This window comes from Hyla sarda, chromosome 3, assembly GCF_029499605.1.
Source record: "Hyla sarda isolate aHylSar1 chromosome 3, aHylSar1.hap1, whole genome shotgun sequence".
NCBI lineage: Eukaryota > Metazoa > Chordata > Amphibia > Anura > Hylidae > Hyla > Hyla sarda.
Genome location: NC_079191.1, coordinates 194009516 through 194026709, shown reverse-complemented (window position 1 = coordinate 194026709; position 17194 = coordinate 194009516). Strand labels below are relative to the sequence as shown.

The window sequence follows — 17194 nt, the reverse complement described above, 5'->3', positions numbered from 1 at the left end:
GCTGTGCTTTGCAGCTGGCAGTGTGTGCTCTCTTGACAGCGTCTAATTCAAACATGCTCTGCTGTACAGATTCCTTTCAGCTTGATTTGAATATCTGTTTGCATAATTCTTCTTTTGGGCCATGAATTTATTTTACTTCTAGAAGAACATTTGCAAATAAATTTCACAATTTTAGCACAAATCTGAAAAAAGCATTTGCCTTAATTGAGTTTTTTTCATAGTGTCATGAACATTGAAATTTATTGACAAGGCATCCGTGCTTGATAATTTACTTAGGCAATGTTCTCATGGTCTTCTTTAATTACAAATAGAAAAATAAATAACTTACATTGGTGAGACTAGTGTCAATAAATCCTCAGCTGATTATTATTATCTTAATATATCCAAAAAAGACTTTAATCTAGGCCCCATCTAATCTGTTTTCTATTTTACAGTTTGCAGACATGGCTTACATCTATCAACCAAATAATGAGGACACTTTACAAAAACACATATCTGAATGAGCAAATGTTTTAAATCAAGCAAAATATGTCTTATTTCTTTTTCTAGAACTTAAAAAGCTATTTAAAAACCCACATTTTTACCTTCTATGCAATTAAAGGACATGAATACTTATTGAAACTGTAGCAGGTAACAGCAGGCAGTGGATCCTCTGGGCCTGTGGGAATGATGACTTGAGCCGTGCCAGGGAGTGGAGTCTAAGGTGCCGCTGGTTTTCACCAGAGCCTGCCACAAAGCAGGATGGTCTTGCTGCGGCAGGCGGCACCCAGGTTGCTACCCCTGGCACGATTCGTCCACACAGGTTGCTGGGATGTGGTGTGGCACAGAAGGAAACTGGCAAGACGTGGTCAAGGTAACAGTATGTCAGGTCAGGTGGCACAGGTGCAGGGTCAGATAACGGAACAAGGATCTGGTACATAGAAATCAGGAACACAGAAACACAGTAGCTTTCTCTAGGGCACAAAGGCAACAAAGATCCGTCCGGGAGCAAAGGGAGGAGCTGATACTTAAAGACAGGGTGCAGGTGTGAACACTTAATCAAATGAGTACTGGCCCTTTAAATGTAAGAGCTGCAAGGTCCGGAAGATCAGGAAGGCCTACTTGAATAGCTGTGACCTCGCTGGACGTCATCCATTAACTGTGCTAATATTAAAGTAAATAGCATAGTTCTACACCATGAAGAAATTACATATATATATATATATATATATATATATATATATCTCCTTTTGTTTCCCAACAGTATTTATTTAGCAGATGAACCTCTACTTTCTATATACATAGCTACTTGTTATTTTGTAATAATTTGAACAGCAATATTAGTCAGGGTCCACACTATGATCCTGTTATTTAAAGAGCAGACTTGAGCAAAATTACAAAAGTATGTGTTTTTAGAATGTCTGTATTATACATGTATCCCTCGACAATATTTTAAGTATGTGTTTTCACACGTATGCTATCCTGCGCATATTTGATGTTACAAACTTGAAGCTGAATTCCATCATTTAGTTTACACTGGGATCAGCAGTATAAACATCTACAGATTAAAGTCTGCAGCGTTAAATATGTGCAGGATACTGTATGTGCGAATAGACCCGCCTCCTTTGTTGCATATTCACTTTTTGCTTCTCCATGTCCTAATGAAGTGGAGTTATCTGCCCCCCTAAGCGCTGCAGTCTGTCTTCCGAGCGTATGCGCTATTTTTTTTTTATAAAGCTCTCTGTCCTGATGACGTGAGAGCTATGCGTCCTCAGAACTGCTCTGCTCTGTGAAACTGCGCATGCGCTCGGAAGACAGTGAGCAGTGCTTCGGGGGTGAATAACTACATGTCATTAGGATGTGGAGAAGCAAAATATAAATATTCAACAAGGGGGCGGGCTTCGGGCGGATGCCTCCCGAACGCAAAGTAAGATTGCAGGCAGGGGACCCGCCTGCTGCTCGCAAAACCGGAATGGATGGCGGACACTTTAGAGGACGCAAACGCGGCCAAAACAAAACTTTTGTAAATGAGCATGTTACATACTCCTGTTCACGCACACTATAACCCAATGTATTGGGATTAGTGAGGGTGAACTTGCTGACAATTTTCCTTTAAGATCTTACTATAGTAAAGAAGAAAAAAAAAAGCTATTTTTATTCTGTCCCCAAGCCTTATAATAATCAGATACTTCCTATTCTGTAGATATCTTTTTATCTCTTTATGATGACATAGGATCCACCATTCACACTATGATGAACTTGGTTCACCTCCTCTCTACTGATGTATAGTGGCTTCTTCACAGTGCATCTAGTTCATTTATGTGCCACAAAAGAAATCTCCAGACCACAGGTTTTTATGGTCCATGTGGCTAATGTAAAACATATATTGGAATGCTGTTAGCAGTAGCTCATACACGATAGCTGACAACATAACTGTGTACAGAAAATAAAAATAAAAACTATCATATGAAACTAAAAACAGCAATTGCAAACTACAGTGGTCCCTCAACATACAATGGTAATTAGTTTCAAATGAACCATCATTTGTTGAAACCATCGTATGTTGAGGGATCCGTGCAATGGAAAGAATAGGAAATTGTACTCACCTGTCCCCGCCGCTCCGGACCCGTCACCGCTCGTCACCGCTGCCCTGGATGTTGCCCTCCATCGCTGTCCTCGTGGTGTCCCCGACGCTCCGGACGTCTCTGCTTCCCCAGGATCATCGCTCTCACGTCGTCGCCATCACGTCACTATGCACGCCACTCCTATTGGATGACGGGATGGTGTGTGTGGCGACGTGATGACGATGATGGAGAGCGCTGGCGATGCAGGGAATCCCGAAGAGGAGCTCCGGAGCCCCGAGGACAGGTAGGAGACCATCACCGGAGCACACGGGGCACCGTAAACGGCTATCCGGTGGCAGCTGAAGCAGTCAGAGCTGCCGGATAGCCATTTATGCGATTGCCCTGACATACAAAATCATCGTATGTTGATGCTGCCTTCAACATGCGATGGCCTCTGAGAAGCCATCGCATGTTGAAATCATCGTATGTGATATGTAGGTCGGGGGGGTCACTGTATATATACACATATATATATATATATACACATATATATATATATATATATATATATATATATATATATATATATTCAGTCATGGACGTAAATGTTGGCAACCCTGAAATGTTGCAAGAAAATTAAGTATTTTTCACAGAAAAGGATTTCAGTAACACATGTTTTGCTATACCAATTTATTCCCTTTGTGTTTACTGGAACTAAACCAAAAAAGGGAAGAAAAAAGCTAATTGGACATAATGTCACACCAAACTCCAAAAAAAGGTCTGGACAAAATTATTGGCACCCTTAACTTAGTATTTGGTTGCACACACTTTGGAAAAAATAACTTCCTATAACCAGCAATAAGATTCTTACACCTCTAAGCCTGAATGTTGGACCACTCTTCCTTTGCAAACTGCTCCAGGTCTCTCTTTTTGGAAGGGCGCCTTTTCCCAACAGCAATTTTAAGATCTCTCCACAAGGGATCAATGGGATTTAGAACTGGACTCATTGCTGCCCACTTCAGAACTCTCCAGCACTTTGTTGCCATCCATTTCTGGGTGCTTTTTGACGTATGTTTGGGGTAATAGTCCTGCTGGGAACCCAAGATCTCGGACGCAAACCCAGCTTTGTGACACTGGACTGTACAGTGCAACCCAAAATCCATTGGTAATCCTCAGATTTCATCATGCCTTGCACACATTCAAGGCACCCAGTGCCAGAGGCCGGAAAACAACCCCAAAACATCATTGAACCTCCACCATATTTCACTGTAGGTACTGTGTTCTTTTCTTTGCAGGCCTCATTCCGTTTTTGGTAAACAGTAGAATAATGTGCTTTACCAAAAAGCTCTATCTTGGTCTCATCTGTCCACAAGACATTTTCCCAGAAGGATTCTGGCTTTCTTAAGTACATTTTGGTAAAATGTAGTCTTGCTTTTTATATGTCTCGTTGACAACAGTGGGGTCCTCCTGGGTCTCCTGCCATAGCGTTTCATTTAATATAAATGACGACGGATAGTACGCGCTGATTCTGATGCTCCCTGAGCCTGCAGGACAGCTTGAATATCTTTGCAACTTGTTTGGGGCTGCTTATCCACCATCCGGAACATCCAGCGTTGACACCTTTCATCAATTTTTCTCTTCCGTCCAAGCCCAGGGAGATTAGCTACAGTGCCATGGGTTGCAAACTTCTTTGCGCACTGTGGACAAAGGCAAATCTAGATCTCTGGAGATGGACTTGTAACCTTGAGATCGTTGATATGTTTTCACAATTTTGGTTCTCAAGTCCTCAGACAGTTCTCTTCTCTTTCTGTTGTCCATGTTTAGTGTGCCACACACAGACACAATGCAAAGACTAAGTGAACTTCTCTCCTTTTATCTGCTTTCATGTGTGATTTTTATATTGCCCACACCTTTTACTTGCCCCAGGTGAGTTTAAAGGAGCACCACATGCTTAACCCCTTAAGGACGCAGGACGTACTCAAACGGCCCCTTTTCCGAGTCCTTAAGGACTCAGGACGTTTGAGTACGTCCTGTCAAATCCCGGCCCCCCGCCGCTAGCTGGAGGGGAGCCGGTGCCCGATGCCTGCTGAAATCGTTCAGCAGGCATCGGGGCATATCGCCCAGGGGGGTCATTATGCCCCCCATGTCGGCGATGGCCGCAGATCGCTGGACAATTCAGTCCAGCGATCTGCGGCAGATTCCGGGTCAATCGGGTCTCCGCCGGCCCCGAACAGCCAGAGCCTGCAGGAGTGAGGTGGCACTGGTGCCACCTCACGATTGCCCTGATTCGTCGGCCGGATTACCGGCCGACCAATCAGGGCGCCTGCTGCGGGTGTCACTCCCGCAACCCGCTCCGCCCCTCTTCCGGAGGACGTGAGCGGGTGCGGGACGTGCACCCCAGGTGCTGGGGACCCCGATCCCCGGCGTCAATGTTGGGATCGGGGCCCCAGGAGCGACGGCCGCGGCGGCGACGACGAGGGACTGACCTCATGCGGCTGGATCGTTGGAGGTGAGTGACAGCCTCCTGCTGTTGCTTAGCAACAGCTCCCAGCATGCAAAAAGTTGTGAAACCCCTGTGGGGTATTAAGGTTCACTTTACCCCTTGTTACGTTCCCCGAGGGGTCTAGTTTACAAAATGGTATGCCATGTGGGTTTTTTTTGCTGTCCTGGCACCATAGGGGCTTCCTAAATGCGGCATGCCCCCAGAGCAAAATTTCCTTCAAAAAAGCCAAATGTGACTCCTTCTCTTCTGAGACCTGTAGTGCGCCAGCAGAGCACTTTTCACCCCCATATGGGGTGTTTTCTGAATCGGGAGAAATTGGACTTCAAATTTTGGGGGGTATTTTCTGCTTTAACCCTTTGTAAAAATGTAAATTTTTTGAGAAACCAAGCATTTTAGGTACATTTTTTTTTTACATATGCAAAAGTTGTGAAACCCCTTTGGGGTATTAAGGTTCACTTTACCCCTTTTTACGTTCCCCAAGAGGTCTAGTTTCCAAAATGGTATGCCATGTGGATTTTTTTTGCTGTCCTGGCACCATAGGGGCTTCCTAAATGCGGCATGCCCCCAGAGCAAAATTTCCTTCAAAAAAGCCAAATGTGACTCCTTCTCTTCTGAGACCTGTAGTGCGCCAGCAGAGCACTTTTCACCCCCATATGGGGTGTTTTCTGAATCGGGAGAAATTGGGCTTCAAATTTTGGTGGGTATTTTCTGCTATTACCCTTTTTAAAAATGTAAAACTTTTGGCAAACCAAGCATTTTAGGGAATTTTTTTTTTTTTTTCTAGGTATGCAAAAGTCGTGAATCACTTGTGGGGTATTAAGGTTTACTTTACCCCTTGTTATGTTCCCCGAGGGGTCTAGTTTCCAAAATGGTATGCCATGTGGTTTTTTTTGCTGTTCTGGCACCATAGGGGCTTCCTAAATGTGACATGCCCCCCAAAAACCATTTGTCGCTCCTTCCCTTCTGAGCCCTCTACTGCGCCCGCCGAACAATTAACATAGACATATGAGGTATGTGCTTACTCGAGAGAAATTGGGTTTCAAATACAAGTAAAAATGTTCTCCTTTTTACCCCTTGCAAAAATTCAAAAAATGGGTCTACAAAAACATGCGAGTGTAAAAAATTAAGATTGTGAATTTTCTCCTTCACTTTGCTGCTATTCCTGTGAAACACCTAAAGGGTCAAAACGCTGACTGAATGTCATTTTGAATACTTTGGGGGTTGTAGTTTTTATAATGGGGTCTTTTATGGGGTATTTCTAATATGAAGACCCTTCAAATCCACTTCAAACCTGAACTGGTCCCTGAAAAAAAGAGAGTTTCAAAATTTTGTGAAAATTTGGAAAATTGCTGCTGAACTTTGAAGCCCTCTGATGTCTTCCAAAAGTAAAAATACGTCAATTTTATGATGCAAACATAAAGTAGACATATTGTATATGTGAATAAAAAAAAATTATTTTGAATATCCATTTTCCTTACAAGCAGAGAGCTTCAAAGTTAGAAAAATGCTAAATTTTCAAATTTTTCATCAAATTTTGGGATTTTTCACCAAGAAAGGATGCAAGTTACCACAAAATTTTACCACTATGTTAAAGTAGAATATGTCACGAAAAAACAATCTCGGAATCAGATTGATAACTAAAAGCATTCCAGAGTTATTAATGTTTAAAGTGACAGTGGTCAGAATTGCAAAAAATGGCTGAGTCCATAAGGTGAAAAAGGGCTCAGTCCTTAAGGGGTTAAACGATCTTATTTTCCACAATTTTGAAAAGGTGACAATAATTTTGTCCAGCCCATTTTTGGAGTTTGGTGTAACATTTTGTCCAATTAGCTTTTTTTCCTCCCTTTTTTTGTTTTGTTCTAATACACACAAAGGGAATAAACATGTGTATGGCAAAACATGTGTCATTGCAATCCTTTTCTGTTAGAAATACTTCATTTTCTAGAAAAATTTCAGTGGTGCCAACATTTACGGCCATGACTGTGTACAGACAGGCCATGACTGTGTACTGGGGCAGATTTACTAAGCCATCTAGTGCTATAACATGAACTTAAACTAGGTAGTCTAAGGCTATTATGACACAATGCCAAAAATATATGCAGATTTTTTTATTTTACAAACTTATTTTCACCCTTTTTTTGCTGCTATAATCAGCAAAAAAGGCCATTTTTTTCAATTAACGGTTGCGATCTAAGGACAAGCCGACTGGACTTGAACCCACGTCATACCTGCCGGCCTCCAGCTGATTTCTGTAGCTGAGGGCCGGCGTTAATAGCCGACATGCAGCGATCGCCATGGCCAGCTATTAACCCTTTAGATCATCGCTGTCAAAGTTGACAGCGCCATCTAAAGGAACATGTAAACCATCCCTGGTGGTCCAATGGGGTGGATCGTCCCCCCCGCAGTGCGATCACACGGGGGGGGGGGGGGCGATCCACTTCTGAGGTAGCGAAAGGGCTTACCTCTCCTCCTGTGCCCGCTGCTGTGCTGTGAATGATAAAGCCTGGCAGAGCCAGGCTTTATCAATCGAGCGCAGAGCACACAGATCAATGTGGTTCTATGAAACCTAATTGATCTACATGAGGAATCGAATAATTCCTCCTAAAAGTCCCCTAAGTGGACTAAAAGTGTAAAAAAAAGTTGAATAAAAAGTTTAAAAAAACACACATTAACCCCTTCCTTATTAAAAGTTTAAATTCCCCCTTTTCCCAAATTCCATATAAAAATATATGTTACCATAATAAAAATAAACATATGTGGTATTACCGCATGCGTAAATGTCCAAACTATAAAAATATATTGTTAATTAAACGACACGGTCAATGGTGTACGTGAAAAAAAAAATTCCAAAATAGCTTATTTTTGGTCACTTTTTATATCATGAAAAAAAAGGAATAAAAAGCGATCAAAAGGTTCAATCAGTACAAATGGTACCACTAAAAACTTCAGATCACGGCGCAAAAAATGAACCCTCACACCGCCCTATACACATAAAAATAAAAAAGTTATAGGGGTCAGAAGATGACAATTGTAAACATATGCGTGTTGGTGTCATTTTTACCGAAGAAGAGAAGATGTAATTTTTACCGAAAAATGTACTGCGTAGAAACAAAAGCACCCAGAAGGTACAAAATGGTGCTTATTCTTAAATTTTGTCACACAATTATTATTATTATTATTTTTTTTTTTTTTTGGTTTCACCGTAGATTTTTGGGTAAAATGACTGATGCCATTACAATGTAGAATTGGTGGCGCAAAAAATAAGCCATCATGGATTTTTAGGTGCAAAATGGAAAGGGTTATGATTTTCAAAATGTAAGGGGGAAAAAACAAAAGTGCAAAAGTGTAAAGCCCGCTGGGCTGTATTTGTGCGAGGGGCGGAAGTAATTAATCGCTCCTTGCATTTCCAAGTGGGGCTTATTGGGAACAGGTGGGGGCATGGGTATATAACTCCCCCCTCTCCTACAGGGGCGGAGCACATGTCGTTTGTGGAATCTCTGCTTCCTGTGGCAGTCTGGGTTTGAATCTTCCACAAAATCTTCAGAGCTGCTGCTCACGGTGCCGAGGCCTCGACGATCAGGAGTCTGGCTTGGGCGGTGCAGATGTGGCATCCCTGTCAGCACTGCTGGCTGTCTTCTCTGGGAATGCTGTATCTCACTCTGATTATAAGGTAATATAGGGCAGGTATGGTGCTGGCTGGCTCTGCCCCCAGTGCTGGGGGTGGCCTCAGCATCTCGCGCAGCCCGCTAGCTGCCTCATGGCGGCATGTGGACCGCCCGCCACCCGCACAGCTACTTGGGACAGGTTGCGGCAGCTGCCCAGTTCTCTGCATGGCCACTCGGTAGGCGGTCATGTCAGTTTGTCTGCTATCGTTGATCTGAGGTATGGTGCAATGCTCTGCGGAGGGTTGTTTCAATATAACGTTTGCGGTATACAGTGTGGTGCAATGCTCTGCGGAGAATGATTTCATACATAACTTTTGCTGTGTGCTGCAGTGCTCTGCGGGGTATACGGTGCCCTTGCAGTATACGGTACAGTGTAATGCTCTGCAAAGGGTCTCGTTACAATATAACAGTATAGTGCAGTGCTCTGCAGATGGTCTCGCTACAGTATAATATACATGATATACAGTTATGGTGCAGTGCTCTGCAGTTGGTCTCGTTACAATATAGTATACATGATATACAAGTTATGGTGCAGTGCTCTGCAGTTGTTCTTGTTACAATATATTATACATGATGTATAGTTATGGTGCAATGCTCTGCAGGTGGTCTTGTAACAATGTAGTATACATGATACAGCTATGGTGCTATGCTCTGCAGATGGTCTTGTTACAATATAATATATACTATGTACAGTATAGTGCAATACTCTGCAGGTGGTCTCATTACAAACAAACTTTATACAGTTGGAGCAATGCTCTGCAGATGGGATGGGTTCTATGTAACATACTATATAGGGTATAGTGCAATGCTCTGCAGAGGGTCGTTACAGTTAGCAGGTGCAGTATGGTGTACTGTTTGGTGTAGTGCAATACTCTGCAGAGGATCTCGTTGCAGGGTAGCATATGCTGTGTGTGGTGATGCAATATAACATATTGTATACAGTAGGGTGCAATGCTCTGTAGAGATATAACATAGGCTACATCTAATTAAATCATAGTATACACAGTGTAATACTCGTTATTTGTACGATCATGGTATCCATATGGGTCATACGCTTGGTTTATAATGGGCATACACGCATTACTGGTACAAGGTGCACACGAATAGGGCATCTTCACGGTTTGATAACTCCATGAGTTTCTTATCGTCCGTACTCTCATGGTCAATTCATACGCTTATGGCACACTGCTCGTACGCGCATAGTATGTATACAGTTTCATGTGCTAATATCATTATACGGTACATATACTCACTGATTATATGTTCACAGCATTTATACGGTGCAAACTCGTTTATGCTGTTCACCTCATGGTTATTCTCTCACTCGCTGGTGTTTACATGATCCACAAACTTGGCATTTATGCTGCATGTATTCTTGGCATGTTCATGGTCTTGCGTTCTTTCTATCCTTGTTACGTTCATGGCAGTCAAACACCTCGTACTTCATTCAGTTCATATGATAATGGTATTTCATACTGGTTACGGCAGTATACTGCCTATGGCAATCATACGGTTCATACACTCATGGCAGGTATAGGGGTCACACGCTCACGGTTCTTAAGTTTTTCACATGTTCACCGCGCAGGGTTCATATGGTTCATACGCTCATGGCAGTTACATTGGTCACACGGTCATGTTTTTGTTGTTTACCGCATTCATACACGCAGGTTTCATATGGTTCTCACACATAGTGTCATGTTGTTTCGTGCGGTTGTGGCCACGCGCTCATAGTATGTTTACAGCATTATACTGCTCATAGTACTCATACCTCATAGCACATATTAATTCACAGCACTCATGCCACACATATGCTTGACGGTTATACTACACATGTACTTGTAGCGTTATACTGCACATACACATGGCCTACATCAGGCACATACGCTCTTAGCATTGATACCGCAGGTGTACTCATAGCATTATACTGCTCAAAGTATCATACCACTATACGCTCATAACATTTATACCATATATACGCTCGTTGTATTCATACCACAGACATGCTCACGTCATGTGTATTGCACGTGTTAAGCCCTTGGGCTGTATTTGTGGGAGGGGGCAGTCTCCTATAAATACCCCCCTCCTGCAGCAATCAGGGCGTATGTGGCGTTGTGCAGTGTTTATACTGCAGTTAGCTCATACGTTCCCGGTGCTGTTCGACGTGTCCCTCTGTCCGTGCGTTTCTCCGTGTGGTTTTTCCTGCCCGCTCCGGTGTTTGGACAGGTAGGCGCCATCTCGGCCTGGATTTACTGTTTTGTCACTGGCCGCCGTGCCAGCCGCTGTCCCCAGGGGGCTCCCTGCTCAGTACATCCCTCATACCCTCCTATTTATGCCAGTGCTGCTGTGATTAGTGTCTCCCCCACTGCGCGCTTCATCGCGTGCAGCAGCGGGGTGGCACGCTACGTGTCGCAGCATCACGCGGTTTTTAGAGGTTGTCGCATGTCACTGGCCTCCGCGCCAGCCACTGTCAATTTCTGTGCCCGTGCTGCTGTGATTAGTGTCTCCCCCACTGCGTGCTTTACAGCGTACAGCGGCGGGGGGACTCGCTACGCGTCGCAGCAGCACGCGGTTCCAGGTACTCACCGGGCCTTGGGCTGGGTGTGCCACGCGCCTCCCAGTGCTCTCCGTCTTCGCGCCGTGTCACGCCACCGGTCCAGGTGCAGCCGACGCGGCATTGCTGTACGGCGGGGACGCAGCTCAGGGCGTGGCTACACCCGGCGGTCGCGTCCCTTGTGAGAGAGGTGCTTTTCTTTCTGGCCGCTCTTCTCTGCAGGGGGCGTGGCCTCTGGGGAGGGTAGGCGGCAGCTCGCGCCACTCAGTGCGAGCCGGCTGCCGCCTATGGTGCTGGGCTGAGCCCAGAGGTTAACCCTCTGTTAGCCAGCACTCTTTCTAAAAAAAAAAAAAAAAAAATAATAATAATAATAATAATAATAATAACAATTAATAATAAATAAAAAAAAAAGGGGGGGGAACAAAGCAATATAATTCCCTCTCAGGGCATACGGTGGCAGGGTTTTTCTGATCCTGCACTACTGAGCGGTGTAGTGCAGAAGCTGGGGGACACGGCACTGACAAAATTAACCCCTTCCTGCCCCAAGTCTTTTGCCAGATACCCCTGTCTCAGTTGACACAAACACTGCTTCCTCAGAGCCACGTTGGTCGCCCCAGGGGTTAACTAGCCTGCGGGTGGGCATATGGGGTACATTCTGTTCACTACTTTACACATTCATGTGCTTGTTGTGTCCTAATTTCTCCGTGTCAACTCCTGCTTACCTCGGATACACAGAAGGTGTGTAGTTTGGTGGTCACTCTATGTATAGTGCATTTGATGGGCGGGTGGTTCAGTACAGGTAGCTCCTGGCCTGAACCAAGCTCCGCAATTTGTTAGCTGTTGCTGGTATTAAAAAGAAATGTACACTCTTAAGGGGAGGGGTGTACTGGCCGGTTTGTTGTCACTGACACGTCTTCAGGGCAACTTTCGTCAGTTTGACTGACTACTGACACGTCTTCAGAGCAGTCTAGGCTCTTATTGTAGTCCCAGTTGTCACTGACTCGTCTTCAGAGCAACATTACGCATACGACTGTCTACTGACACGTCTTCAGAGCAGTCTAGGTACGTCCACATTCCCGATTGTTACTGACACGTCTTCACGTATCTCTGGTGTGGAGATAATATGACACGTTTCAGATCGCATACAATCTCACTATGGCATTTCACACTTACGTACTTGAAAAAAATATGATTTACAAAGACCTGTCACGTTTACAGGCACGAGGATTTCACAAAGACCTGTCGTGTCTACATGCTCGTTGGTTTCGCGGGGACCTGTGACGGGTTCAGGCACGATGGTGTCGCAAAGACCTGTCGAGTCTGTGGGCGTGATGGTGCACCTAAACACTGGTCCCGTCTGCAGGTATGTTGCTCACGCAGGGAGCTGTCATCTGCAACGGGTCATCACTCCCAAGCCCAGTTGGGTCAGTACATTGGCTAGTTAGGTATGTCTGTTGTTACAGTCTCAATCAGGTAAGGTGCTTTTGTGAACCTTGTCAGGCGACATGACCCACACGGTCTATCAGGTAGATAGGTATTTCTTGTAATTTACCTGTCAGTTTAGTTTTTGCCTCTTAAATAGCAGAGGATTGGTGCTTGTCAGACCTGCCATGAAGTTAGCCTTTTTGTGTCCAATTGAAGTAATGTCACAAGTAGGGATGGTAATAGGTATAGTTGGGTTAGTATATTTGGCAGGGCATGTTATCATTCTCAGGTTGTTACTTTACAGATGGACGCTACTACCACGGTTTCCAAGGTATGGTTACCATCTCTAGTAGTCACTAGTTGGTCGGGGCTACTCTTTCAGCACACAATGAATAGTCTACTTCGGGTATGTGAAGATTAATGCTGGGTGTAGGATGTGTTATTGCAGGAATTGTATTCATCCTAGCATGGTTGCTTTTTGCCCTCTATAGGCATGCCCTCATTGCACGGTTATGGCACAACTCAGACCGCTATGCTAGGGTAAGGTCTTGGATTGGTATGTAGGCAATCTTTCCTCTCACTAGCACATGTATGGAGCCTGAGCACAAACAGAAAAACGCTCGGTCCTTAAGGGGTTAAATGCCCATTTTTAGCTCCATTTTTAATGCACTGTGGCACATTTCAGACCATGCCCCTTTCCATTAAGTTATGCCCCCGTGGCAATCAAGGTGCAAAAACAGACTAGTTTCTAAAAAAAAAAAAAAAAAAAAGAAAAAAAAAAAAAAAGGCAGAGTAAACGGAGCCCAAATGTAACTGTTATGATTCGGCTGGCTGGAGGTGGATCCTCTGTGTCAGAGAGGGATTGGCGTGGACCGGTTCTAAGTTGCTACTGGTATTCACCAGAGCCCGCCGCAAAGCGGAATGGTCTTGCTGCGGCGGTAGCAACCAGGTCGTATCCACCGGTAACGGCTCAACCTCTCTGACTGCTGAGACAGGCGCGGTACAAAAGAACAAGGCAAGAGCAAGGTCGGACGTGGCAGAAGGTCAGGGCAGGCAGCAAGGGTCGTAGTCAGGGGCAACAGCAGAAGGTCTGGAACACAGGCTTTGGACATACACTAAATGCTTTCTCTGGCACAAGGCAACAAGATCCGGCAAGGAAGTGAAGGGGAAGTGAGGTTAAATAGACAGGGAGCAGGCGGAGGCTAATTAGACTGATTGGGCCAGGCACCAATCATTGGTGCACTGGCCCTTTAAATCTTAGAGAGCTGGCGCGCGCGCCCTAGAGAGCGGAGCCGCGCGTGCCAGAACGTGACAGCCGGGGACCGGGACGGGTAAGTGGCTTGGGATGCGATTCGCGATCGGGCACGTCCCGCTATGCGAATCGCATCCCCATCGTGAATGTCAGTGCAGCGCTCCCGGTCAGCGGGTCTGACCGGGGTGCTGCAGAGAGGAGAACGCCGCGAGCGCTCCGGGGAGGAGCAGGGACCCGGAGCGCTCGGCGTATCAGTAACCCAGTTTGTTTGTTTTTAATTCTGGTGCATTATTAATTATGGTACAATAGTAAGTCTAGGACACTCTAGATTATTATGTACAAAATTATAAACCAAAACTGAAACCTTGTTGAAAGACCAATTATCGATTACTATGCTAAAAATGTCAATGATTAAAAAAATTGAAAAATAGCAGTCCTATAGCAGTGAAATAAGAAAGAAAGGAAGTGTCTGATAATAAGATATAAAATATAATTACATTTATTGAATAATACTGTGAGGTCTGGGGCAGGGCCCTTGCCGCAGACAACTCAGTAAAATAGAATGGTAAAAGATAGTTATTTAACATTTAAAACATGACGTTAAAATAGTATTGCACTTAAACGGTGGGACAATTGTTGGGGTTTATAGTCCAATGTTTATAATAGGATATGTCCAATAAACAGCTTTTGCAGCACTGGAGGCTTGCAGTTACGAGCCCACTGAGTATACTTGTATGTACAATAGCGCTAAAGATCTATCCTCTATACCCCGACGGCACAGGAACAAAGTACAAGAGGAAAAATAGATCAAAGTCAGACACTTAGTGCCTCTTATCGGCTACGGCAAAAGCAGTCATATGCAGCGCTTAACGGTGATCCGGATTGATGCCTCTCAGCCCCGGCAGCACGGGTAAGGTGTAGGAGAGGTGAAGATGTTCGGTACAGATGGTTATTGCGTAGTCCACTGGAAAAGGTAATGTTCGTTTGAAGCGTGTGGCAGCGCTGGAGGTCTTTGGTGTGGGATCTCTCTCTACTCCGATGGCTCAGGGAGTAGCTGAGAGGGCAGTAAAAGACTAATAGTGGTGGACAAATAAATAAAATAGTCCCAACTTCTTGTGCAAAGGCAGTCTTGGTCCAGACGCGTTTCGGGGAGCAGCATCCCCTTTTTCAATGGTGGATATGCAAACACAGTCTTTGCATATCCTCCATTGAAAAAGGGGACGCTGCTCTCCAAAACGCGTCTGGACCAAGACTGCCTTTGCACAAGAAGTTGGGACTATTTGGATTATTTGTCCACCACTATTGGTCTTTTACTGCCCTCTCAGCTTCTCCCTGCACCATCGGAGTAGAGAGGGATCCCACACCAAAGACCTCCAGCGCTGCCACATGCTACAAACGAACATTACCTTTTCCAGCGGACTACGGAAATAATCATCTGTACCGGACATCTTCACCTCTCCTACACCTTCCCCGTGCTGCCGGGGCAGAGAGGCATCAAGCCGGATTACCGTTATGCGCATATGACTGCTTTCGCCGGAGCCGGTAAGAGGCACTAAGTGCCTGACTTTGATCTATTTTCCCTCTTGTACTTTGTCCCCGTGCTGCTGGGGTATAGAGGATAGATCTTTAGCGCTACTGCACATACAAGTATACTCAGTGGGCTCGTAACTGCAAGCCTCCAGAGCTGCAAAAACTGTTTATTGGACATATCCTATTACAAAACATTGGACTATAAACCCCCACCATTGTCCCACCGTTTAAGTGCAATACTATTTTAACGTCATGTTTTAAATGTTTATAACTAACTTTTACCATTCTATTTTAGTGAGTTGTCTGCGGCAAGGGCCCTGCCCCAGACCTCACAGTATTATTCAATAAATGTAATTATATTTTATATCTTATTATCAGACACTTCCTTTGTTTCTTATTTATCTCTATTTATTCTGCCTTATTCTAAATTTTCTTCCTAGCCTAGAAGGACTATTTTTCCATTTTTTTAATCAGTATATATTTGGCACACGGGTATGTGCAACGCAGTATCCTCGGTTTAGGTCTCTTATGTTTTACGTAGAGCTCCCACACTTGTACATTAAAAATGTCAATGAGAAGTATTTAGCATGGAATAATGTCAGGTACATTTGAATCCAAATATAACAATGATAAAAACATGTTATTGTGTGTCTTTTCCTGAACAATAACATTTCTTATAGTTTATACAATGTTTTATTTGGAAGAGAAGCATTATGTGCTCCAAATTAATGTAACACTTCAACACCACATGAATTAAATTAAGTGGAAACAATGAACATTTTGGCAGTTGTAATTCCATTTAGTCAGCCCTCATTCATTGTGTTCTCTTCATGTGTAGCACATATTTGACTTTCACATCCTCTCTTTGTGGCATTGACTTATGTGTCTCCTAGTAAATGTGTTCTCTGTTCTTACTGCAGCAGATGTTTTATTATTTCAAATATAAAAATAGCTTCATAATTGCATTGTTGAGCTGTTATTACTTTGATGTCTATCATTTATCACTGGATATAAACTGAAATGTTGATACATTACTAATATACATTAATAATTGTTATCTTTTAAAATGTTTGTTTAATTTTCAGATTTTATTTTTTGACATACACTTGAAATGTCATTGCCTTTGGATGGTGTCAATTGCATATCAGAATGGTAAGTAGAATAGGTATTACTTCACATTTTAGACTAGCACACACTTGGGGAGATTTATCAAGCTGTTAGTTGCGCAATTTTTGTTATTTTCCGCAATTTTTTTGCGCCTTTTTCATATATACCATTTTACCAAAAATGACTGGGAGAAGCAGAATTCTGTTTTGACATAGGCAGTGGAAGATATTTACTATATGCGCCTTTTTAAATAAAGCACATTAATCGGCGCATATCATAAAAAAAAATGAGCAAATATAGACCAGGGTAGAGGCAACCTTTTGGAAACGTCAGAACCCTCCTACAGTTTAGTCCCTTGCTACGTGCTATTAAGACCTGTTCTAACACCTCTGCTTACAGACTCCCACAGCCGGGACTACTACTACTCCCATCATGGAAAAGACTTGTTTCTATGATGGGAGTAGTAAATCCCTGGCTGCGGGAGTCTGCAGACAGCTGGGGAGGCTACATTAGTGTTTGTACTACAACCCTCATCATGGATCAGACTCTGTTCCATGATGGGGGTTGTAGTACAGGAGCTGAGGGTTTGATCGCACCAGCTCTCACTTCTGAGACCTG

The 17194-nt window shown here is 43.9% G+C and overlaps 1 protein-coding gene across 4 annotated transcripts in view; it reads left to right on the top strand.

Annotated features, from left to right (window-relative positions):
* KHDRBS2 (KH RNA binding domain containing, signal transduction associated 2) overlaps positions 1 to 16586 on the top strand; it is a 495176-nt gene extending 478590 nt beyond the window's left edge. For all 4 annotated transcript variants that reach the window (XM_056565801.1, XM_056565800.1, XM_056565799.1 and 1 more), the window contains one exon: positions 16555 to 16586. The gene's annotated coding sequence lies outside the window, so the exon portion shown is untranslated. The remainder of the gene's footprint in view (positions 1 to 16554) is intronic.
* The last annotated feature ends 608 nt before the right edge of the window (positions 16587 to 17194 follow it).